Here is a 25,331-nt window from a genome sequence, read left to right as displayed (position 1 = left end):
TGGTATTTTTTGCCAATGGAGTAAAGTCATCGAAGATACCTCTGAGATCCATACACTGCAGAATTTTACCAATGTTTTCCTTGATATATGTTATGGATTCTGCTCTAATCTCAAGGTCTTTAATCCATTTTATTTTATTTTATTTTATTTTATTGCTTTGGGGGGGTTACACCTGGCGGTGCTCAGGGGTTACTCCTGGCTCTGCACTCAGGAAATACTCCTGGTGGTGCTTGAGGGACCATATGGGATGCTGGGGATTGAACCCTGGTCACCTGTGTGCAAGGCAGATGCCCTCCCCACTGGACTATGGCTCCAGCCCATACCAGCTGTGGTTTAATAACTTACCTGGAAGTTTAATAACTTACCCTCTTACCTAGAATGCAGTTATTTAGTTGGCAAATGCTTTTCCTCCATACCTTGTCCATAAGGTCCAAAAAAACTGATTTCAGCTGACAGTGCCAAAACTATACCATCATTTTCCGACCTGAAGGATGTATTAACTTTTAAGCCCTGTCACAATTTAGTTTTAAAAATATTTCTTACTTTTCTCTTCCATGACATATCAAACAAGTTTCATTACACTGATGGCATTACACTGACTGGACCTAACAGATCAAGAAGAAACAATAGCCCAGACTTTTTTTTAATAGAACATCAATCTGTGTGCCAAAATGGGAAATAAATACAACAAAAAAGTAAGGTCCTTTTACCTCAATGAAATTTCTGGAGTTCAGTTGTGTGGACATTTTAAGATACCCTTTGAACAAAGTATAACTTGTTGCATATGCCCTTCTGCAACTTAAAAAGAGGCACAATGCCTTATGAGTATGTTTTAATTTTAGAGGAAATTTATCCCTCATTTGAGATTTAATGAGTAGCATATTTAATAGGTAACACAAATTACTGCAGGCTATTTGAGGCCTTAGGCAGGCCTCTCTGTGTGAACTGCAGTACAGGCCTGTAGGAATTTAGAGCAATATCCTTTCATACTCTGCATAAAAATACTCTCCTTTGGAGAGACAACTCTTTTTTGTTTTTGTTTGTTTTGAGGAGGGGCTCATAGAGCAGTGCTCAGGGCTTACTCCTTGCTCTTTTTTTTCTCAGGGATACTTCTGGTAGAACTCAGGGGACCATATGAAATCCCAGGGGCAAGGTTGACCTGTGCAAGGCAAGCATCCTATCCACTGTGCTATCTCTCTACCCCCTGGACAGAGAGCTTTTGGCCTGATACTCAATTTTTCTTAGTAGAGGCTGAATGTTTACCAATGGGCTATCAAGTCACCATGCAACCTGAACTTCCCATCAGGAATTGTGCATTTTCTTTTTCTTTTCTGATTTGGAAGCACTTTCCCATGTTGGATTTATTGGCCAAAAAGTTCTCATGAGTGAAAAATGTTTAATATGCCCTATATAGATAAATACAAGACAGTATTCCTCAAGATTTTTTCCTGACAGTAACACCAGCATCACTAAAATCTCATAATACCAGAATTTTATTTTGTTCTTTTATTCTTTTTATTTTTTAATCGAGTCACCGTGAGAACAGTTACAGGGCTTTTAGGATTGAGTCTCAGTCATACTATGCTCAAACACCCATCCCTTCACCAGTGCACATGTTCCACCACCAATAACCCCAGCATACCCCTCCTCCCACTCCCCCCCTCCTGTGTGGCAGATGATTTTCACTTTACTCTCTCCTTACTTTGATTACATTCAATTTTCGACAGGAAACTCACTATCATTATTGGAGATTTTTCCCCAACAGTCAGACCTGTCGGAATGGCATCATTTTATTGTATGTTTTCTATTGTTGGTAACAAAGAGCATATGATGTTGCACAGTCAAGAAAGCGGCCGCCCAGATTTGTAATTCTGGTATTAAGTCCAGAGGTATTTCTGCCAGCAGCTGCTGCATTCTGAGATTGGTTTCTGTGGCGCTGGGATCATGGCTGTTCAGGAGCGGAGGAGCTGTACATGGGCAACGGCTCGGGGTCTCATTTGAGCAGGAGGCAGGGCCGGTTCTGCCTCCCCCATTGCAAGATTCCCTATGCATCCCGTCCCATCACTCCAAACTCTTACCTCTCTGTCCAATTGGTTCTGAACAGTGGCGGTCGCCATGCTGTCCAGGGGGTAAAGGGCTAAGGGACAGAAACCCTTCCCCTCCCAGGGCTGCACGGGACCATAGCTTAATTCAGAGTCCAGGAGTATATCTGCCAGCAGCCGCTGCATTTCTGAGATTGGTTTCTGTGCCTCTGGGATAATGGACGCTCAGGGGTGGTGGAGCCATTTCTGAGCATATATTTTGTATATCAGGAAAGGTCGCACAGCCACATAAGTGGCCGCGCGGTTTGGAGATGTCCCAGTCCTGCATACCAGAGCCGTGTTAGTAGAACCTCAGTGTCACCGGGGCTCCATCTGGAGAAGGTGTTCTGGCTGTACCTTCTCTGTCTGGCACCCTGGTGTTGTTGGCCCGGTTTGGGATCTGGAGCAATCTCCGGCTGGCAGTGCCTTCCGGAACGGCCTGTATTCTTCCGAATTGTGCATTTTCTAACTCATCAACCCATACCCATCATTCCATTGGCAGTGGTATGTAGGAAATCTGATCCGGGAGAGTATTGAAGTTAGATGAAAAAGTGGTCCAAATGTCCATGGTCCTCACTTCTACTACACTTTTTTCTTCCAACTCCTCATGAGGAGAGTTCCTTATGATTAGTTGACAGAGAAAAAGAATATTAAGGACTAGGTTACTGACAGCACTATAGTACATTTCTTCAACATTCCCAAAGAGCAGTGCTGAAAAACTCCACTGAGCAAAATGTTGAGTAGTGCATCTGGTACTGATTTTGTTCAGATAGATAAATATGCAGACATGTAATTCTACACTGATTTACAAGCTGTGTCCAGTGATTTGGCTAGAAAGCCTAGAACTTGGAAGGAACAGGATTGGAAAAAACTGTTACAAGGAAATCTGGGGAAGATGCATGTGTATGTTATAATGAACAAAGATGTGAAGATATTTGTGTCCAATATTAGAGTTCACCAAATGGTGGCTCCCAGCAGATGAAGAGTTTAATAATCTAGTGTATCCACCGGATGACCTATTCTATGCATATTGCTTAGCTCCTTTTTCAGCCACCCTTGTCGTTGCCTAGTGAGCTCATGAATAAAGTCACGATTGTGGCAACACAGAGGTTATGGTGGGCTAACCAAAATGGACTTCCATTCACTACGGTCACTCTAACTCTGATCCTCTAAGTGACAACTCATGCCATCTGCAGAGATAAGCACCAAATCTGCAATATGAAAACATTTGCTCAAGCAGGCAGCAGTAACATCTCTTTTGTGAGACTTGTTATTTCTGTTTTTGGCATATTGAATACGTCACAGGTAGCTTGCCAGGCTTTGCTATGCGGGCGGGATACTCTCGGTAGCTTGCCGGGCTCTCCAAGAGGGATGGAGGAATTGAACCCGGGTCAACCACGTGCAAGGCAAACGCCCTATCCACTGTATCCACTCCAGTCCATGGTAACATTACCTAGGGGAAATCAGTTAATTATCTTGTAGCAGGTTGTTTACTTTGGACCATTCCATCATCAAAAGGACAGGCAGGCAGTATTTTGTTCTTTATTAGGGTTTGTCTTTCTTATACATGTCTGACTAAACTACTATCCATAGACTTGCAGAATACCTTTATCACCATTGCAGTATCCACACATCATTGGCTATGATCAAGGAGGATTCACCTGACTGAAAAAATTAGATTATTGGGCCCACTCTCATGGAAGCCTTGCTACCTACCATGTTCAGCACTAACCTAAAGCAACTGGCTTGATAGAGTTGTGGAATAGTTTTTAGAATTTCAGTGACTGCATCAGCTATGCGGCATTCCAGGTTACATCTAGGTATTCCAGGTTACATCTAGGTTTTCTACATGTCCTTTTATGCTCTGAATATGTTCAATATAGGATCCTAATTTTCAAATAGTCATTATTCATGGGTCTGAGGATCAAGGGGGAGAACTGGAAATAGCACCATTCACTATTACTTCCTAGCAGCCTACTAACAAAATGTTTACTTCCTGTTCCTGTAATGTATGCTCTTCTGTATCTAGAGATCTTAGTTTCAAAGGGAGGACGTTTTCTCCAGGAGACACAACAATGTTTCCATTGAACTGGAAGTTAGGATTTTCACCTGGCTACCTTGGGCTCCTTATGCCTTTGAGTCAAAGAACAAAGGACGTATCACAACAGGTTCATTACTCTGATGGCGTTACACTGGTTAAGATTCCATTCCTGTGTACCAAGGGGAAATTGGAATGCTGATACACAATGAAGATAAGAAAGAATATCTTTGGAGATCTCTTAGGGTATCTTTTAGTATTGCCATATCCTTTTAGTATTGTCCGTGTCATTGGAAAACTACAACAACCCAATCCGGGTCAATTAAGAATAGTCCAGACCTTTCAGGAATAAAGATCTGGGTAACTCCAACAAGTAAAGGAACACAGACAACTGAGGTGTCTGCCCAAGGCATGGAAAACACAAAATTGGAAATGGGGGGCTGGAGCAATAGCACAGTGGGTAGGGCGTTTGCCTAGCACGCGGCCAACCCGGGTTCGATTCCCAGCATCCCATATGGTCCCCTGAGCACCTCCAGGAGTAATTCCTGAGTGCATGAGCCAGGAATAACCCCTGTGCATTGCCGGTTGTGACCCAAAAAGCAAAATTTAAACAAAATTAGAAATGGGCAAAGGTAATTACAAAAGGTAATTCTGTAATTTTGTGATCAGTTACAGAAGCTAGGACTGCAATTATGACTATTTCTTTCATATTTAGATATAAATATATATTTTTGTGAATTATTTCTCTTGTCCATATTATATGTGTGTGCACATGTTCTCTTCCTTCTCTATGCCCTTATGTAAAATAAAATATATGGATTTCATATTATAATATTTAATTACTATTAACTTTATATCATAGTGTGTAAGTTACAGGATATTAAGAAGAGTAACTATCACTCAAGGAACTTTACTTCCTTTTCTGGGGAAGAGGTTAGTGCATTTTTGGTTAAATTCAATATATTATATTAGATAGTTTGACATTGCTATTATCTTCATTTGGAGTTTATGGTTAAGGAGATGCATGCATGCCAGGTTGGTGAGGGGTATGATGGTTAAATCTATATGTCAGTCTGACCTGGTCATAGACCACCAGCTATTTGACCAAATGTCAACCTGGGTGCTTTGGTTACAGTGCTTGGTATGTTTATTTGATGGTGCTTGGGATGGTATTAATATTTAAATTAGTAGGCAGAGTAAAACAGATTGCTCTCCCTAACACAGGTGGGTTTTATCCAGTTCATTTAAAGCCTCCAGAGAACAAGGGAGAAAATTTACTGCCTAATCATCTTCAGACAAGCACATGAACTTTTTCCTGACTTTGGATTCTAAATCAAATACTGGATCTTCTTGGGTTTCAAATCAGTTGACTTTTGGACTGAAATTCTGATATATTTTCTTTTTCTTTTGGGGTCACACCCGAAGATGCTCAGGGGTTACTCCTGGCTCTGCACTCAGAAATCACCCCTGGCGGTGCTCGGGGGACCATATGGGATGCTGGGAATTGAACCTGGGTCGGCCGCGTGCAAGGCAAACGCCCTACCCGCTGTGCTATCGCTCCAGCCCCTCTGATATGTTTTCTTGATCCTCAGGTCTTCAAACTCAGTTGGAATTACACGAACATATGTACACCAGTATGCGTAAACATATTCTTTTATTTCGTTCTTTTCCTCTGGAGAACCCTGATTAATGCCTGGCTGATACAGATTTGGAAATAAATATTTTTTAAAATTTTATTTATATGTTCTTAATGGATTTTCATTGTATTATGCATTAACTATTTTAAAATTAATTTTGGGGTCAAACAAATAATAGTACAGTGTGTAATGTGCTTGCCTTGCATGTGGTCGACCTGGGTTCAACCCCCAGTACCCCATATAGGCACCCGCCAGGAGTGATCACTGAGCACAGAACCAGAAGTAAGCCCTAAGCACCGATAAGTGGGCCCAAACCCAATAAATAAATTAAGACAGACTAATTTCATTGATCCGAGGGCATAGGTCTCAAGTACAGTCCCCAGAATTGCCACCTGCACTGAGAAACAACCTTGAACTTCTGCTATTGGTGTCCCCAGCATCACAAGTGACTTCTGGACATACTTCAGTTAAGTGTGTATAAATACCTGGTTTATAAATACAACGGGGTGTGATCGCTTTCAGTTACAGTGTAATGCACTTCATAACTGAAAAGATATGTGAGCACATCCGGGAAGAGTGAGCCCTGGTGAGCACATGTGTGAACACCAGAGTGATCCTAGTGAGCACTACAACAAGAAACTTAACTAAACAGTTTGAACACCATTAAGCATGTGTACAAGGACCACCACTGACTGAGAATTTCCTGAAGGACCCCTCCCTCCAGAAAATAAAGCCATGTATGTGGAATTTTAAGATACACAGTAAGGTGCAACACCAGAACAAAAGCAAGACACCTTCAATTAGCACCAACCCGCCCAGTGAATTTTCAGACAATGATTTTAGTAACACTATCGCAAATTGACTTTTACTGATCACAGTTTTGATAATTCCATTTGGCTGTGCTGTTGTAACATACAATATGAAGTAAATTTTATCTGCAGGAGGACAGGTTGGGACAGTGGATGGGAAACTGAGGACATTTGTGGAGGGTGGTGGTATTGGTGTTGGAATGTTTAATGACTGAAACAACTATATTATGAATTTGGTAAATCACAGTGTTATAATAAAAATGCTTTCATTAAAACAAATCAAAACACTTTCTGTCCCTTTCCAGTCTTCAAGATGTCGAAGCGAGGACGCGGTGGGTCCTCCGGGGCCAAGTTCCAAATCTCCATGGGTCTGCCGGTAGGAGCTGTGATCAACTGTGAGGACAACACAGGAGCCAAAAGTCTGCACATCATGTCTGTGAAGGGGATCAAGGAACAGCTTAACAGACTTCCCGCCGCTGGTGTGGGTGACATGGTGATGGCCATGGTCAAGAAAGGCAAACCCGAGCTCAGGAAGAAGGTACATCCAGCAGTGGTAATATGACATATAGGAGAAGTCATATAGGAGAAAAGATGGCGTCTTTCTTTATTTTGAAGACAATGCAGGGGTCATAGTAAATAATAAAGGTGATATGAAAGGTTCCGCCCTCACTGGACCAGTTGCAAAGGAATGTGCAGACTTATGGCCCAGGATTGCTTCCAATGCCGGCAGCATTGCATGATTTTTTAGTGTATTTGTTAAAAAGAGGCCATTAAAAGTACTTGCTTCCAGGATGAGGGAGAGGGGATATGACTCAATAGATTCCATCTGTTAATAATAATAAAAAATCGCTCTCAAAAAAAACCAAAGAAAACAAAAGCAAAACGGCTGGAGAGTTGGTTCACAGAAATGGATTTGGGGGGTATGGTGCCACCAACAGGTCAACCTGTACCTGTGGGGCAAGTGCATCAGCAGCCTGATGATGCCTTCAGGCATCCTGACACCCCAAAATTGCCACTGTGCCTTTGGCCAGACCCCAACAACTGGGGACCAAGTTTACCAAGAAATTAAATGGCCAAAAGTTAGGTATGTGGTGGCCATGCCCACAAACCGCCTCCGGCTCAGTTATACAAGTTCATTTATTGGTCATATTTCAGAGATCCATAGATAAATCTCAAAAAAGATCAAAAGCCACAGTTAATCTCGGGTCCGTGCATGGCTGAACAGACTGGTGTAAATTGGAGGGGGCAGGTTGGCCTGTGCCTGCCCAAGGAGAGTTCCCCAGCAGCTGCTTGATTCCAAAATCCAAAATCGCTGCCATACCTTTGACCTGACTCTACCGTCTTAGGATGGATCTCACCACTATATAACCAGCTGAAAATTTGGGTATGCAGTTTTGTGACTGAAATCTCCAGGCTTTCACGAAGTTCCGCTACCTCCCCCCACTTCCCAATACACATGGAAGCACCGGCAGTCACCCCCACAAATCAACTCCAGCGCCACCCTGTAAACTCTATTACTGGCTTTGCTTCAGGGACCCATAAATAAATCTCTAAAGAGATAAAAAAAAACCAGAGACACAGCAGTGAGTCCTGGAAGACACCACAGAGCTGGAGATCTCTCCAGGTCCCATACTGAGCCAGTTTCACCAGGGCACCTCAGATGGAGCAGGTGCACTCTCCCCACCTACTCCAGATGGAATCGTGGTGGCCAAGAGCTTCCACAAGCAAGGCCCAGATATGCAGATTCCAGGATTAGATCTCCATGTCTCATGGCAGCATAGGCACCAGGTTCTCCCTCCCCAGCTTCCTGCCTGCTTGTCAGCCTGGCTGTGACACCCACAGTGTGCCTCCAGGTGCCATCTTAGGCACCAACAGCTCTGGTCCAGAATAGCCCAATTGAATCCCAAAATGGATTAGTGTCCACAGGAATGTCTCTGGAACTCAACCATTTACAATTTAGGATTCCATAAGTGTGCGGCCGCAACACCCATGATATTCAAAATGAGCAATGGACAATAAATGATCTAGCATCTGATCCTGGCAGGAAGGTTTGAATGGTGGTGGGAAAATTCAAGCAAAACATAATGTCCAAAAGCAGAGAGAGTATTGGGGAAATTTCCATGGAAGCAAGGTGAGGACTGGGGTGGCGGGGAGAAGATATACTGGGGGCACTGGTGGTAGAAGGATTGCACTGATGGAGGGATGGGTGTTTGATCATTGTACAGCTGAATCTCGAACATGAAAGCTTTGTAACTGTATCTCACTGTGATTCAATTAATAAAAAAAGTAATGTGGAGTACATGCCCAATTAAATCAGCTTAATCAATGGCTGAATAAATAGCAGTACGCCTACATTAAAAGAATAAGTGAATTTGATGGGGGAGGGGGGTTGGGGGTTGAAAGGAGGATGAGGGAAGTGGGTATGATGGGTATGGTATTGGAATGATGTATGCCTGAGACCATCATCAACAGTATTGTAAGTCACATTATCTCAATAAAAAATTTTAAAAATAAGTATATTGCTGATTTTTGTATATTACTGTATTTTCTGTATATTACTGTAATTTGATGTTAACAAACAACAGTAATACACAGAAAAGAAAGCTAAAGAAATTGGGGAAATGGCAGGGGAAAAGGATAGAAAGGAAGGAAGGAAAGAAGGACGGAAGGAAGCAAGGAAGAAAGGAAGGAAGCAAGCAAGGAAGGAAGGAAGGAAGGAAGGAAGGAAGGAAGGAAGGAAGGAAGGAAGGAAGGAAGGAAGGAAGAAAAAAGAGAGAGAGAGAAAGAAAGAAAGAAAGAAAGAAAGAAAGAAAGAAAGAAAGAAAGAAAGAAAGAAAGAAAGAAAGAAAGAAAGAAAGAAAGAAAGAAAGAAAGAAAGAAAGAAAGAAAGAAAAGAAAGAAAGAAAGAAAGAAAGAGAAAGGAAGGAAGGAAGGAAGGAAGGAAGGAAGGAAGGAAGGAAGGAAGGAAGGAAGGAAGGAAGGAAGGAAGGAAGGAAGGAAGGAAAGATGGGAGGGAAAGGGGGAAAGAAAATGGAAAAGGAAAAACTGAGAAATTAAAATTAATTTTGTTTCTTCTGAGAAACAGCTATGCTTGGAGTATCACGTTTCATTCAAGTGAGAGAAGGAATCCGGAGTTCCGACCTCTATCGAAGATCAAGGGTTAGGGATGCTGCCTCATTTGCCAAGGCGTCAGAAATCAGATGGGCCGGACATGTAATGCGATTTGGAGACAACCACTGGACTAGAGATGTTACTGACTGGATTCCACGGGACGTCAAAAGAATGCCTGGCCGGCCACCTACGAGATGGTCAGACTTCTTCCTCATGACCCTGAACAAACAGTTTGATGCTCTTCATGTTCCTGGAATGAGCAGACACCATTGGGCAACACTAGCACGTGACAGGTCAAATGGAGACGTTACTGGCACTCGCTTGAGCAAATCGATGAGCAACCGGATGACAAGTGATACAAGTGATACAAGTGGTATTTCTTCTAGCAGCAACCAATAACAGATGCTGGTCATTCTGATAATAAAGACAAAACTTCTATAACTTCGGTATTACCAGAAAAGTTGTAAAGCGACCTCCAGTACACAGTTTTTACTTTAGTCCCCAGAGTTTGTTCTCAATTGATATTATCAATGTCCTTGTTTTGAGGTTACACAGCGGCATGTGTTGGAAGTCATGGGCACTTTTGTGAGAGGGGGCTAACTGTGTACACCGAGACCATAAGTGTCAACAACGGTGTAAACACATGAACTTAACTGTAATACATGTAAAAGAAAAATAGTTATATAGCAATTGATCTGGAAGAAGTAAAAAATTATAAAAGTAGATAACTGAATCCAATTAAAAATATATACGTGATGCACATACACACAAAACAAATTGTCTTGATGTTCAAGAGCAAAGTAAAAACCAGGTTAGTGGAATGAGTGCCAGAGGTCAGTAGACCACTGTGAAGTACAGCCCACATAGAGCTGCTGTCAGAAGATGGAATCATACATGAACTCATTTATGTCACTCACCATCATAATTGCTGGTTCTAGGAGTTTATGAATAGAACCATGTGACTACTGAACTGTTCAAGTACAGTTTCGTGAGAGGGCATTGGTGGGGGGCACGGGCCCTGGTAAATGGACTGCTGTTGGAACGTTGTTTGCCTGAAACCAAATAATGAATAACTTTGTAATCTATGGCAACTAAATAACAAAAAGTTTTAAAGTATAGACTTAAGCACATTAATGGCCATGATCCAGAGACTCACAAATAAATCTTGGAACAGAGCATCTCACTGCAGAGATGTCTCCGGACCCCAATTATTTAAAATTTTAGAATCCCAGGAGTGTGTGACATCTCATACTATTCATAACAAGCAATGCAAAATAAATTATTTAGCATCTGCCTATGGAACAGGCTTGAGTGGTGGTGAGAAAATTTGAAACAATGTGGTGGAAAGATGTAATAGTGGTGGGATTGATGTTGAAATACTGAATGTAATCAATTATTGTGAACAACTTTATGAAAATAAAATTTAAAAAAATTTAAAGTATAGTTTCAAATACTTAGAAACTGGCTTAAAATGTAAAACTTTTAGATGTATTTAAGTTTTTAAACCATTATTAAAACTTTTAAAAATATATTAATAACTCCCACACCTGAAACCAACCAATTTGTAGCTGTCACACAGGTTGGAACACTCCAACATGAGAAGGAAGTTCACTTGTATTTTGCCCTTGGAAGAGACCTGATATTTTTGTATTTTCTTGGACTCGAGCACAGCGGGTAGGGCATTTGCCTTGCATGCGGCCGACCCGGGTTCAATTCCTCCATCCCTCTCGGAGAGCCCAGCAAGCTACCGAGAGTATCCCACCCGCACGGCAGAGACTGGCAAGCTATCTGTGGCATACTCGATATGCCAAAAACTGTAACAAGTCTCACAATGGAGATGTTACTGGTGCCCGCTAGAGCAAATCGATGAACAACAGGACAACAGTGCGACAGTGCCACAGTTCTTTTTGTTAAGAATAACCTTCATATATTGTATTTGACAAGGTACTCCCAGACAGATTTTAAGAATATCCATCCTATCCCACACCCTCACCAGACATGAAGATTGGTTTGCAGTTCTTTACATCACCACCACTGGATTTTATCCTGTTTCTTTGTTTTTTAAAATTTCTTTCTCAGGGCTGGAGCAATAGCACAGCGGGTAGGGCATTTTCCTTGCACGCGGCCGACCCGGGTTCGATTCCCAGCATCCCATATGGTCCCCTGAGCACCGCCAGGAGTAATTCCTGAGTGCATGAGCCAGGAGTAACCCCTGTGCATCACCAGGTGTGACCCAAAAAGAAAAAAAATTAAAATTTCTTTCTCTCCTCTCCCCTCCTACCTCCTCCCTTCTCCCTCCTCCCTCCCTCCCTTCCTTCTTCCCTTCCTTCTTCCCTTCCTTCCTTCCTTCCTTCCTTCCTTCCTTCCTTCCTTCCTTCCTTCCTTCCTTCCTTCCTTCCTTCCTTCCTTCCTTCCTTCCTTCCTTCCTTTTTTCAATATTTTTGGCAGATGGCCACAGCTGGCTGTGCGCAGAGCTTACTCCCGGCTCTATGTTCAGGAATCACTCCTGGTAGAGTTCTGGAAACCATATGCAGTGCCAGGGATTGAGCCTCCCAACCGGGTGTGTTGAAAGGTATTGAGAGGCCACCCCTTCCTCTCATCTGAGCCACCAGGAACACCGCCCCCATCCCCACTGGCCACAATGAAACCCAGAACCACGAAGGGATGTGATGAAAAAGGAACTCTTACCCACTGCTGGTGGGAATGTTGCTTTGTTCAACCCCTATGGAAAACAATATGGAGATTTCTCAGAAAAGAATAGAGCTGCCTTATGATCCAGTAGTTCCTCTTCTTGGTATTTATCCCCCAAATACAAAATGGTTATATGCATACCATTATTTATCGCAGCACTAAGCATAATAGCTAAGACATGGAATCAACTTAAGTGTCCAACAACGGATGAGTGAATAATGAAAATGTGGTCTATATACACAATGTAATACTATGCACCTGCAAGGACAGATGAAATTATGTATTTTGTTTTTAACTTGGATGGACCTGAAGGATATCACATTAAACAAAGTAAGTCAAAAGAAGAAAATAGGGGAGGGGGCTGAGGTCCTTGGAGGAGGAATGTGGGTACTCTGGTGATGGGTGTGGTGTTAGAATTATGTGCATGGAAAAATATTATTAATGGTATTATTAATCTCAGAAACCCAATACAGAGCTATTTAATAAGAGAAAGAATAATTGGCTTGGTCTCAATTTCAAATGCAGTAAATAACAGATATGATAAAACTAACACAGCATGAAGACATAAGGAAGAATGTCCCTGTCTTAATACCAAGGGGATCATTTCATTTGTCATCAACAGAGACAGGGACATTAGGACTCCAAAGGTGGCATAGTAGGACTGGGGATGAATTGAGTAGATTCAGTGTAATCACACAATTTCTTCTCTCACTCCCTTCCATCTTCTCTCCTTCCCTTTTTTCCTCTCCCTCCCCTCTCTCTTTCTTGTGTTTTTTTTGGCACACACACAGCTGTATCTAGCGATTACTCCTAGCTCTGGGTCTGTGCTTAGTGATCATTTCTGGTGGGACTGAGAAACCTATATGTGGTACCAGAACCCAGGTTACTGCATTTTTCTGACCCAAACTCCATAGTTCTTTTCTAAACTGAGGATGATTGAACTTAACTAAGTTAACTCATGTTAATTCAAGTTAACTCTTTTCTAGACTGAGGATGACTGAAGTTAACTAAGTTAACTCATGTTCCCAAAACAGCCTTACTTTTGTTTTTTGTTCTTTTTTTGGGGGGTCACACCTGGCAATTCTCAGGGTTTACTCCTGGCTCTGCACTCAGGAATTACTCCTGGCGGTGCTTAGGGGACCATATGGGATGCTGAGAATCGAACCTGGGTCGGTCGTGTGCAAGGCAAACGCCCTACCTGCTGTGCTATTGCTCCAACGCCTGTTTTTTGTTCTTAAACTCTTTCTAATACATGGTACAACATGGGACTATATTGCTGAGGCCTGAGGGTTTGGCATATTGCTCTTGTGGGACATGAATTTAGAGTCCTGTTTTGTCCACTGTTTCTTAAAATGTTGCTGTAAAGTGGGCTGAAGTGCTTTTGGAATCCTTTAGAAACTTGGGCAACAGGTAGACAAAACTCTGGAAAAACAACTGGAGGGGACTTCAAAATCCTCCACTTCAGAAAACAAACATGTAATTGATTATAAAGCTATCAGTTAAGTGCAGAGCCCCTGAGTGTGAGAAGGAAACCACTACAAGGAAAGCTACCTCCTGCCAGGCCTGCCAAAATATTGGTGGGATGTGTGCCTAGGGATGCAGGACTGAAGTCAGCATGAATACCTGCATCCTCTGGACACCAGAGTTTTGCTTAGCTATATGGTTACTCACTAAGGCAGTCATACAGCCACATCTGAAACCCACTTGGTCTTTACAGTGTGGGAGCTGTTTCCTACAACCTAGATTTTCAGGGAGTTGTGATTTTCAGACTGAGGCAACACTATGCTCTTTGAAGGAAAAGAAGTAAGTTCAAACTGTCACGTGGGTCTAGGCTCTTTGTTTTTGACCATAGAAAAGAATATCCAGAGAGGGCAGTAAAGTAGAACAGTTTTATTAAGGAAGGGTACTTGTTCTGAGGACATGGTTCTCAGAACATACTTGTTCTGAGAAGACCATGGTTCGTGGTCTTCTCCAGAGAGGGATAGAGTAGTGAGTTCCAAAAGTAAAGAAAAATTTTCACTCTAAAGAAAGACTTGGACAACCTCAGGGTGGAGTGCCATAAAGTGAAAAGAAGAAAGATTACAAGTGTCATGTTGGGATGTGGGTGACTCTATCTGCTTTGGGGTGGCTGTTTCTATAAGATTTTTTCCAGGCTGCTTCAGTCATTTTTAGGGAATTGTCAAGGAGAAGGACTTTTAGCTCTGGTATTCTCTCCCAGATGGGATCTGGTCTTCATCATGAGCTGATGTAAAGGGTTGGCTCCTTTTCAGAGCTTCTTGTCATTCAAAGTTTAGTTTTATGGATTCCTGAAATGTACTGCTAAGGGGACCTCTCCTAGACTGCTTACCTCAGTAATTATCTTTTGGGTATTCATGTGACTTGACATTGCACCTATTAGTTTTCGATTAATCCAATTTAATGAGCTCAGCTCCTTATCCTATTTGGTGTTCAGGTACAGAAGGTATTAGAAACTGGTCACTGTCACTGTCATCCCGGTGCTCATTGATTTGCTCGAGCGGGCACCAGTAACATCTCCATTGTGAGACTTCTTGTTATTGTTTTTGGCATATCAAATATGACACGGGTAGCTTGCCAGGCTCTGCAGTGTGGGTGGGATACTCTCGGTAGCTTGCCGGGCTCTCTGAGAGGGATGGAGGAATCGAACCCGTGTTGGCCACGTGCAAGGCAAACGCCCAACCCGCTGTGCTATCGCTCCAGCCCAGAGACTCATATATGCAAAGCAAATGCCCTTCCACTAGGCACATATTCTAATGCCTAGTTTCTTAAATTGTGGATTGCAACCCCATATCTGAATGTGAGGTCATGAAAATTTTGTTTTAAAATAATTTTCTTTATGATTTGTTGTCAATTAATATTTGGTTTGTATAACTATATGCTTAAATACTTGCAGTTGCATACAAATTTCTTGGGTAAGTAGGAGTCATGAGTGGAAAAAGTTTAAGAAGCTCTGCTTTGATGTGTTGTGATTCTCTTTGATTTTGTATATTCTGTTCAGTGTAGAATGCTCTTGGGTTTGAAAACTAACTTTATTTTGAGCTTTTGTTTGTTATCACTATTTTTGGATTTGGGGTCCATATCTTGCAGGTGCTATGCCTGGTCTGGTGTCAGGAAGCCACTCACAGTGGTGCTCAAAGAACCATAATGGTGCCAAGGACCAAATCAGAGTCTCCTGCATACAAAGAATGCACTCAGATAGTTGAGCTATCTCTCCAGGCCTTTTCAAAAAAATTATTTATTTAGTAAAGCAACATAGTTTTTATTGAAGAAAACTTACTTACAAAGATGTGAGGGGAGAAAAAGAGAGGCATACGTATTCAGAAGAGAACACAATTGCCAGAGTGGAAAAATGAAATATTTTAAATTTTTTAATGCATTCAGGACTCAGAAAGTTTCTAAAACTCATTTTTGCAGCTTATGGAAAAATGGTATAACGGGTTTTGGTCCACACTCGGCTGTGCTTAGGGTTTACTCCTGGCTCAGGTATTACTTCTGGCAGGCTCAGGATACGCGGGCCTTGCAAGTGGTTAGCCATGTGCAAGGCAAGCGCCCTATCTGCTCTCCTATCTCTTCAGCCTCCAATATAACAGTAATTTAGAAGCTTCCTGTATCATTCATTCACCTGTCTCCTTTCCTGCTTCAGAAGACACCATTACCCTGAACTTTATATTCCCACACCATACTTTCATTTTTTGGAAGTTTTCCCTCTTCTATACATGTGGATATGCAGGCTAAATGTATGCGTCTTTTGTGAAAACTTGAGTAGCAAGCACATAACTACATGGTTACTGAAGTTACTATTAGGTAAAGATGTCCAGGAAAGAATAAGTTGAATAGATTTTTGGGTCAGTCTGACTTCGGTTTCCCTAGAGTTTAATGAGCTGCTTGCGGGGAATTTAATGCATGAGGTCATGTCTGAGTCCAGGGAAATAAAAACATGGCTCTTCGAAGTCAGCATACTTCCAGTGATTTTGTGTGGACCAGAAATTAATTGTGTAGTACCTGTGGTTTGATGGGGGTAGACCCCTCAGATTTCTCTACTTCTATTCTCCCCATAATTCCACTTTCTGAGAGTAAATGACAGCAAATAACTTCTGTGAGGTAGATAGGATGTATTCAACTGATCCAGGTTGCTGCAAGTCTTGGAGGAGTGTGTTCAGGAGCTTCAGTAGTACGAGGTCAAAATCAGCCAAATAGGGCTAGAGAGGTAGCACAAGGGATAAGGTGATGGCCATGCATACAATCAACTCTGGTTCAATCTCCAGCACCACATATGTTCCCCTGAGCACCACCAGAAGCGATTCCTCTACCCAGAGCCGGAGCAAATCCTGAGTATTGCCAAGTGTGACTCAAGCTCCCCTCCCCCCAGAAAAATGAGCATTCTTCAGGTTCATCTGAGCATTCTTCCCCCATTCCACTTCGGTTTGTTTGCTTTTGGGCCACGCCTGGCAGAGTTCACAGGTCACTCCTGGCTCTGCACTATGGAACTGCTGCTGGAAGTGCTTGGGAAACCATATGGGATGCCAGGGGTCAAGCCCAGGTGGGCCATGCACAAGGCAAGCTTCCTACCCACTGTACTATATCTCTGTCCCTCAACTGAGCATTCTGTCCTCAGGTTAACAGGGTAAAGGTGGGGCTGTTTCCTCAGTGAAGAATGGATAATAAAGAATAAATGCAATAAGGAATGGATGACATAAAACAAGGAAAAATATATACTTTCTCTTAAGCTTTTCTTTCATCAGAGGGCCATTGGGGATACTGAACTTGACTACATACTGCCACACTCACTTCTAAAGTCCAAATTCCCCACCACCACTAGCAGTACAATGAGGGTCCTTATGCCCCCACATTCTACTATGTGAAGCATTTCAAACAAATTGTCCATAAGACCAAAAGTAAAATCTTATTGTTATATTATTTTGTACTTGTTTTTGATAACCAGTGCAAGCGGCTAGCTTTTCTTATGCTTGAATTTTTAAAAATTTTTGTCTTGTATTTCAGAAAATGCTTGTTCATATCACTTGTAGATGGGTTCCCTGAAGCCTTTCCATTGTTTTGGCTATGTAGGCTCCACTGACGGAGCCGCTTCTGTGAGAAGACCATATCCTAACCAGAGTTTCTGTATGTTGTGTCAGGTCTATAGTGTTTTTGTATTTCCATGTGAATTTTAGGATCAGCTTGTCAAGTTCTGCATAAAAGACTACTGGAATTTTTAGAGATTATATAGAAAATATACATCAGTATGAGGAGAACTGACATCTTAATATTAGGTTTTCTGACCCATGATCAAGATATATATATATATTTCCTTTGATTTTATTCTTTCAGCAATGTGGAAGTTCTTCTAAATCCTTTTCAGAAGGTCTTCTAAATTCTTTTCAGATTTACCCCTAATTTACACTTTATTAATTTATTTTAGGGGGGCACACCTGGAAATGCTGAGGGAATCATATGTGACCCATAATTCACATTTTTAGATGTTGCTAAGACTGGTATTTTTAAAAAACATGTCCAATTGTCATTCCTATATACATTCAGAATATAAAATTGTTTTGTGTATTTTATAAAAATCTCGTAACTTTCTATATTTAATAGTTATAGTAACTTTGCTTTTTGTTAGATTTTACTCTTTTCTACATAGACAATCATGATACAAATTTGTCTCTTCATTTTCAATCTAGATTTCCAAATTTTCTTTTTCTTGCTCAACTGCATGGATTAGAAAATTCACTGAAATGCTGAATAGACAGTAAGGTAGCAACAAAGGTCCAAAGGCAACATAACCAGAGAACTGATACACCCGACTGAGTTGGTGGTGAGTGGGTAGGGTTTGAAAGGGAAGGGAGTTGGGGTTCTTGGAGGAGGGAGGTGGGTACACTGGTGATGAGTGTGGCATTGGAATTCCGTGCATGAGAAATCATTATTAACAGTATTGTAAAACACAGAATCTTAATCAATACATTTAAAAGAAGGAGGGGATAAGTAAAATGTTGAACAGATGTAGTGATTGTGATAGGACATTTCTCTATCATTTTATAGGTGCTTAAATTAGATCAAGGAAGTTCCCTTTTTTTCCTACTTTACCAAGGGATTGTTTTCTCTTTTTCACTGGAAATAGATATTGTATTTTGTCCGCATTTCTTAAAACAATCGTGCAATTTGTCTTTTTTTGTTTGTTAACATGGTGAATTGTACTAAATGATTTTCTGATAGTAGAATAATATGAATTCCTGAGGCAAACCTGACTTAATATATGGTTTTAATAAATCATTGTATTTGATTATGAGATTTGATTGGTTTATTATTGGGCTTGTTTAAAAATATTTAATTTCTCAAACTTTCACTTTTTTTCATTTCTTTTATTAGTGAATCACCGTGAGGTAAGGTTACAGACTTACAAACTTCCGTGCTTACACTTCAGTTATACAATGAATGGTCAAGTGTCCATCCCTCCACCAGTGCCCATTTTCCACCACCAATGGTCCCAGCATCCCTCCCCCCACCCCACCTCTGTGGCAGGGCATTCCCTTTTGCTCTCTCTCTCCTTTTGGGAGTTGTGGTTTACAATAGAGGTATTAAGTGTATTAAGTGGCTATTATGTTCGGTCTATAGTCTGCTTTCAGGGTGTGTCTCCCATCCCTAGCGGATCCTCCTAGCACCATTTACTTGGTGATCCTTTCTCTAACTGAACTGCCTTTTCCCCCCATATGTGAGGCCAGCTTCTAAGCTGTGAAGTAATCCTCCCAGTACTTATCTTTAATAATCTTGGGTATTAGTCTCCCATTCTGTTACTTTATATTCCACAAATGAGTGCAATTTTTCTATGCTGGTCCCTCTCTTTCTTTTTTGGGGGGTCACACCCAGCGATGCTCAGGGGTTACTCCTGACTCTGCACTCAGGAATTACTCCTGGCGGTGCCTGGGGAATCATATGAGGTGCCAGGGATCAAACTCGGGTTCGGCCACGTGCAAGGCAAATGCCCTACCTGCTGTGCTATCGCTCCAGCCGCAGTACCTCTCTTTCTGATTCATTTCGCTTAACATACTTTCCACGTTGATCCATCTGTATTCAAATTTCATGACTTCATTTTTTCTAACAGCTGCATAGTATTCCATTGTGTAGATGTATCAGAGTTTCTTTAGCCAGTCATCTGTTCTCAGCACTCCGGTTTTTTCCAGATTCTGGTTATTGTAAACAATGCTACAATGAACATACAAGTGCAGATGTCATTTCTACTATACTTTTTTGCATCTTTGGGATACATTCCCAGAAGTGGTATTGCTGGGTCAAATGGGAGCTCAATTTCTAATCTTTTGAGAATTGTCCATATTGTTTTTCAAAACGGCTGAATCAGTCGGCATTTCCACCAGCAGTGGAGGAGAGTCCCTTTCTCCCCTCATCCACACTAATACTCGTTGCTTTTGTTCTTTTGGATGTGGGCCAGTCTCTGTGGTGTGAGATGATATTTCATTGTTGTTTTGATCTGCATCTCCCTGATGATTAGTGATGAAGAGCATTTTTTCATGTGCCTTTGGCCATTAGGATTTCTTCTTTGAGAAAGTTTCTGTTCAGTTCATCGCCCCATTTTCTGATGGGGTTCGATGTTTTCTTTTTGTATTGTTCAACTAGTGCCTTGTAGATCCTTGATATCAACCCCTCATTGGGTGCGTATTGGGTGAATATCCTTTCCCATTCTGTTGATTGTCTTTGAATTCTGTTCTCGGTGTCTTTTGCAGTGCAGAAACTTCTCAGTTTGAGGTAATCCCATTTGTTTATCTCTGTTTCCAATTGGTTGGCCAGTGGAGTGTCCTATTTAAAGATACCTTTAGCCTCGATGTCATAGAGGGTTTTGCCGACCATGACAAACTTTCACTTTTGATACTGTCCTTAAATTTATCTCCCATCAAACATGTCTGGGATGTTTACTAAAGTTCAATAAAATAGGGCCCAAGAAAATTTAGAGCAGAGACTGGAAGTATTTTTGAAGTAGTTTTTCCTACCTCTGAAAGTACAAATAAACTTTTGCAGCAGACTTTTTTCCTCAACAGATGTATGACCCAAGCCTGAGAATCATCATATCCTTCAAAGTCTCTCAAAGTCTGAAAAGTTGTTACAAGAAGAAAGTCATGGAACCAAGTAGAAAGCTCAAAGGAATAAAGCACATCCTATGCATGCAGGAGGCCTGGGTTTTACCCTGGTATCACACTGTCCCCTGGACACTTCTAGAAGTGGCCCCCAAGTTCCAATCTGGGTATAGCCTCTAAGCACCACTAAGTATGGCCTAAAAACAAAAAATCATTTTTAAATGCTTAGGAAACCCCTATATCTAAATGAAACCCTTATTGTCATTGCTGCTTTTCCTCCCATTTATTGCTCTGCTCCAATGAAGATATAGCCAATCTGGATCAACTATCACAAGCTGTCAAACCTTAAACACTATTTTCCCACATGATATCTTGTCCATGATATCTAATGAACTTGATATTTCACAACCTAAGGTGTCCAAATAACTTCTTCAAGAGTCTTTTGTTGTTGTTGTTTTTAAAAGTATTTAAGTACTTATTTATTTATTTACAAAGTTGTTCATGATTGGGTTTCAGTCAATCAATTTTCCGACACCCATCGTTCCACCAGTGTAATATCCCAGCACCAGTGCCCAAGTTTCCCTTCCACCTCTCCAACCCCCCCACCCCCACCTGCCTATATGGCAGGCACCTCTGTTCTCTCTTTCTCTCTCATTTTTAGGAGCCTTGTATTTTATTAATGGCTCTTGTTTCTAAGGTATTGGTGGAAACATACAAGGCATGATACTCTGTGCTATTTCTCACTACACTACATGGTCTTTTCCCTTTAATACACTCAGTGCAAATATATTAATGTTAATAACAGAAAACATATACAAGGTGCTTTACTACATGGTAGAAACCGTTTTATTGATTTGGGGGCCATACTGAGTTGTGTTCAACTGTTTGAACCCAGGCAGCTTGGGTCCAGGGTACACTGTACTACCATGCTCTAAAGTGGTAGGGGTGCCAATGATCCATGCTCATAAAGGAGTGTACAGACTCTAAGGCTTCAGAATGTACCATGTCTTTGCTATCTGTGGTCCACTTGACCAAATCTTGCATCAGTGACAGGTTCTCATTGCTGGCGATACCCAAATATATTTGGAAACAAATACTATGATGGGGAAATTTACTATCTTCAGAGTAACAAGAAAAAAAAACTGCTCATGAAGCAAGGTTAGGAAGGTATATAAAGGAACACTCAGAGAAGTCAGTCAGAAGGAGATAGATAGAAAATGATCTTACTCATATGTGAGACTTAAAGATATACAGGAAGGTAGCAACAAAGGGCCAAAGGCAACATAATGGGAAAACTGATCCACACAGTTGTATTGGGGGGGCTTAGGAGGAAGGAGTCTTGGTGTCCTTGGGAAAAGAGTCCATTGGTGATGTGTGCAGTGTTGGAAATATGTGCATGAAAACCATTATTAATAGCTTTGTAAATCACAGGATGGCAATAATTTTTAATTATTTTTTTATAAAGTAGGTAACAATATTTGATTACATTTAATATTCAAGCACCAGTTTCACCACCATTACACCTTCCTACCATCATATTTTAGATGTTTCCATCTAGAACTCCAACCCCTGCCCCAAAATAGAATTGAAATTATATATTTTGGATTGTTAGTTATGAAAAACCTCTGAAAATGCTACAAAAGTTTCCTTAGAGAAAAGAGTATGAAGATTGTTGTATTTCACCCAGGATCCATTAAGCCCTTCTATAAGAGATCACTAACATGTTGTTAAGGGTTGAGCCTTGTATGCTTAAATATATATATATGTAAATATATATATATGATATAAAAATATTTCAAAGGTTGGTTGCCTCCTACTATAAATGCTATCAAATGTGGTGGGGTACTCTTGGAGCATGGGTGGTGTGTGGTATGAAGTAATGCGTGGCCATGAATGCGGCTGTGCGGTACAAGAATAAGTTCACTCATGGGTGAGGCTTGACCCAAGTGTGTGCTGAGTGGTTGTGAGTATGGAGGCAGTTGAGTTCTGGAGGTTTTCGGCTGCCAGGGCTCGGTCCCTTGGGGTGGGGAGGGGTCTCATCCGCCCCCCTGCGGGATGCCCTGAATGAAACCGCCTGGCACGGGGTTCAGTGGCATGGTTATGGAGAGTGTCATGTTATGCTCCCTTCCATGAAAGAAGGACATGAGACTCGATCGTGGCTGATGATGATTTTATCTGGTGCCAGCCAGAGGTATCGATAAAATTATTTAAAGTAAATTTTAAAAAGAATACTCAGAGGGCAGGAAGGATAGTACAATGTTAGGACCCTGCATGTAGCTGACCTAGGATCTCCGGTTTCCTATATAGGGTCCCAAACCAGGAGTGATGCCTGAATACAGCCATGTGTGACTCCAAAACAAAATAAGAGTATTCAGAACAACAACAAAAGCTTTTAGAGGAACCTGAGAAATAGGTCAGCAGCCAGGGGCACATGCTTTACATGCTCCAGGACCTGAATTTGAATACTCGCACTACATGCTTCATCAAACATAGTTGTATGTAGTCTGGAGGTGTTGAACATTGCCAAATAGCAGCCATATACTTGGGCCCTAGCACCTAACAGGTGTTCAGTAGGTGAGAATCACCAGCAATGGACTTCTGAGCATAGCTTGTGAGCCCCTGCCTGAGGAAGAAAAAGCTTTTAGAGTCAAGCAAAACTCAAAGAAAGAGTCTCAAAATATCAAGAGAAAACACAACCTACCAACAATTACACTGACAGAAAACTTCTCAACAGCAATAATGGAAACCAGAAGTTAGTGCCATAATATCTTCTAAATGTTAAGAAGGAAACTCCAATATAATTTAAAATTGGATACCCAACAATACTATCTTTCAAGAAGAATAAATTAAGATAAATGTGTTTGTAAACTGTTTAAATAGACCAGGAACATTTCTGTTAACAGATACAAACCAAAGGTTCTTCTAAAGAATATATTTCAAATTAGAAGAAAAATTATCCCATAAAAGGAAGCTGGGCATTATAAGGGAGGAAGAAACAAGCAGTTAAATCTAACCAGTGCTTGCATAAAATAATCTTAATGTCTATTTTGTGCTTTCCTTAGAAAAGAAAGAACTAAAATAAAAGACAATAATGATATGCAAATTAGAAGTAATTAATGTTTTATAAAGCCTTTATATGTAAAAATAGCAGAAATTAAAAAGCACGGGGTCTGGTGGCATGGTTATGGAGAGTTCAATTAATTCCAAAACTTTAGATTAATTGGGCCAGTTCCAAGAAAACATTAATTTATTGGATAAACCTACTAAACCAGTGACCAGATAAATATGGTAAATAACCAAAGATGCAAAAAACCATAAACAGTTTATTAACAAAGTAAATCTAGGGCAAGTAAAAGGAAATGTAATATGATGAGATAATATTGGGTTTATGTTTAACATTTGGCTTAATTTCAGAAATGCAAGTGCTGTTTGACATTAGAAACTTCCCATTAGAAAGTTCTCTGTGATTCTAAGGGGGTAGATAAGTACACTTTGGCAGTATTAGAAGGATGGGAGATATCCTCTGGGTACATGGTATCTCTCAAAATGACAGATCTATGGATTAACATGGAAAGTATGTTGAGCGAAATGAGTCGGAAAGAGAGGGAGCGACATTGAAAAATTTCACTATTTGTGGAATATAAAGTAACAGAATGGGAGACTAACACCCAAGATTATTAAAGATAAGTACTGGGAGGATTACTCCACAGCTTAGAAGCTGGCCTCACATATGGGGGGAAAAGGTAGTTCAGTTAGAGAAAGGATCACCAAGTAAATGGTGCTAGGAGGATCCGCTAGGGATGGGAGACACACCCTGAAAGCAGACTATAGACCGAACATGCAAACCACAACACCCAAAAGGAGAGAGAGAGAGCAAAAGGGAATGCCCTGCTACAGAGGTGGGGTGGGGGGAGGGGTAACCGGGTGGGGATGGTGGGAGGGATGCTGGGACCATTGGTGGTGGAAAATGGGCACTGGTGGAGGAATGGATACTTGACCATTGTATGACTGAAATGTAAGCATGGAAGTTTGTAAGTCTGTAACCGTACCTCACAGTGATTCACTAATAATAAAACAAGGACAGATCTATGATGGCCGACACATTGCATATTACACTCCCAAAATATCACCAATAACTATGATAGGTAATGTAACTTCATTTTATAAATGTTGAAAACCTAAGACTAAGAAAATCAAGAAAATGTGTCCAAGACTATAATGCTAGAAAGTAGTTGAACTGTAATCATAATTGAATCGTCTGGATCATGGAGTTCAGTTGTTGTTTTTACTGTTTTTGAAGGAGGGAGTTGGGCTATACTCGGCAGTGCTCAGGGACTAGTCTTGACTCTGTGCTCAAGGGACATTCCTGGTGGTGTTTGAGGGACCGTATGTGGTACTAGGAATCGAACCGGGGTCAGCCTCAATGAAGGCAAACACCTTAATCCCTCTACTATCTCACTGTCTCCAATAGTTTATGTTCTCTAACTATGCTAGTCTATGGTTTTGTGGGGGAGGAGTAATTGGCAACTGGTGGTGCTCAGACATGCAGTACTGGGGACTGAACCTGTGTTTCCTTCATGCAAAGCATACGCTCTGCTCTCTGTGATTCATCTCTTTTCACCCTTCTCTTTTTACTATTGACTTCAGTAGATGTTCAATAAATAGTGACCATGTGCCAGGTGATCTGTATTTGCTCTAACACCTATACAGTATATAGTCGGCTGGAGTGGTAGCAAAGTGGTAGGGCATTCGCCTTTCATGCGGCCAACCCGTGTTTGATTCCTCCACCCCTCTTGGAGAGCCTGGCAAGCTACTGAGAGCATCGCGCCCACACGGCAGAGCCTGGCAAGCTACCCGTGGTA

At 41.3% G+C, this 25,331-nt stretch overlaps 1 pseudogene; it reads left to right on the top strand.

Annotated features, from left to right (window-relative positions):
* LOC101553773 (60S ribosomal protein L23-like) overlaps positions 1-7,354 on the top strand; it is a 34,999-nt pseudogene extending 27,645 nt beyond the window's left edge.
* Positions 7,355-25,331: the final 17,977 nt, after the last annotated feature.

The sequence above is a fragment of the Sorex araneus genome, chromosome X, assembly GCF_027595985.1.
Source record: "Sorex araneus isolate mSorAra2 chromosome X, mSorAra2.pri, whole genome shotgun sequence".
NCBI classification, from domain to species: Eukaryota; Metazoa; Chordata; class Mammalia; order Eulipotyphla; family Soricidae; genus Sorex; species Sorex araneus.
The sequence above is the reverse complement of the archived record's forward strand: the minus strand, read 5'-3'. Positions and strand labels throughout refer to the sequence as shown.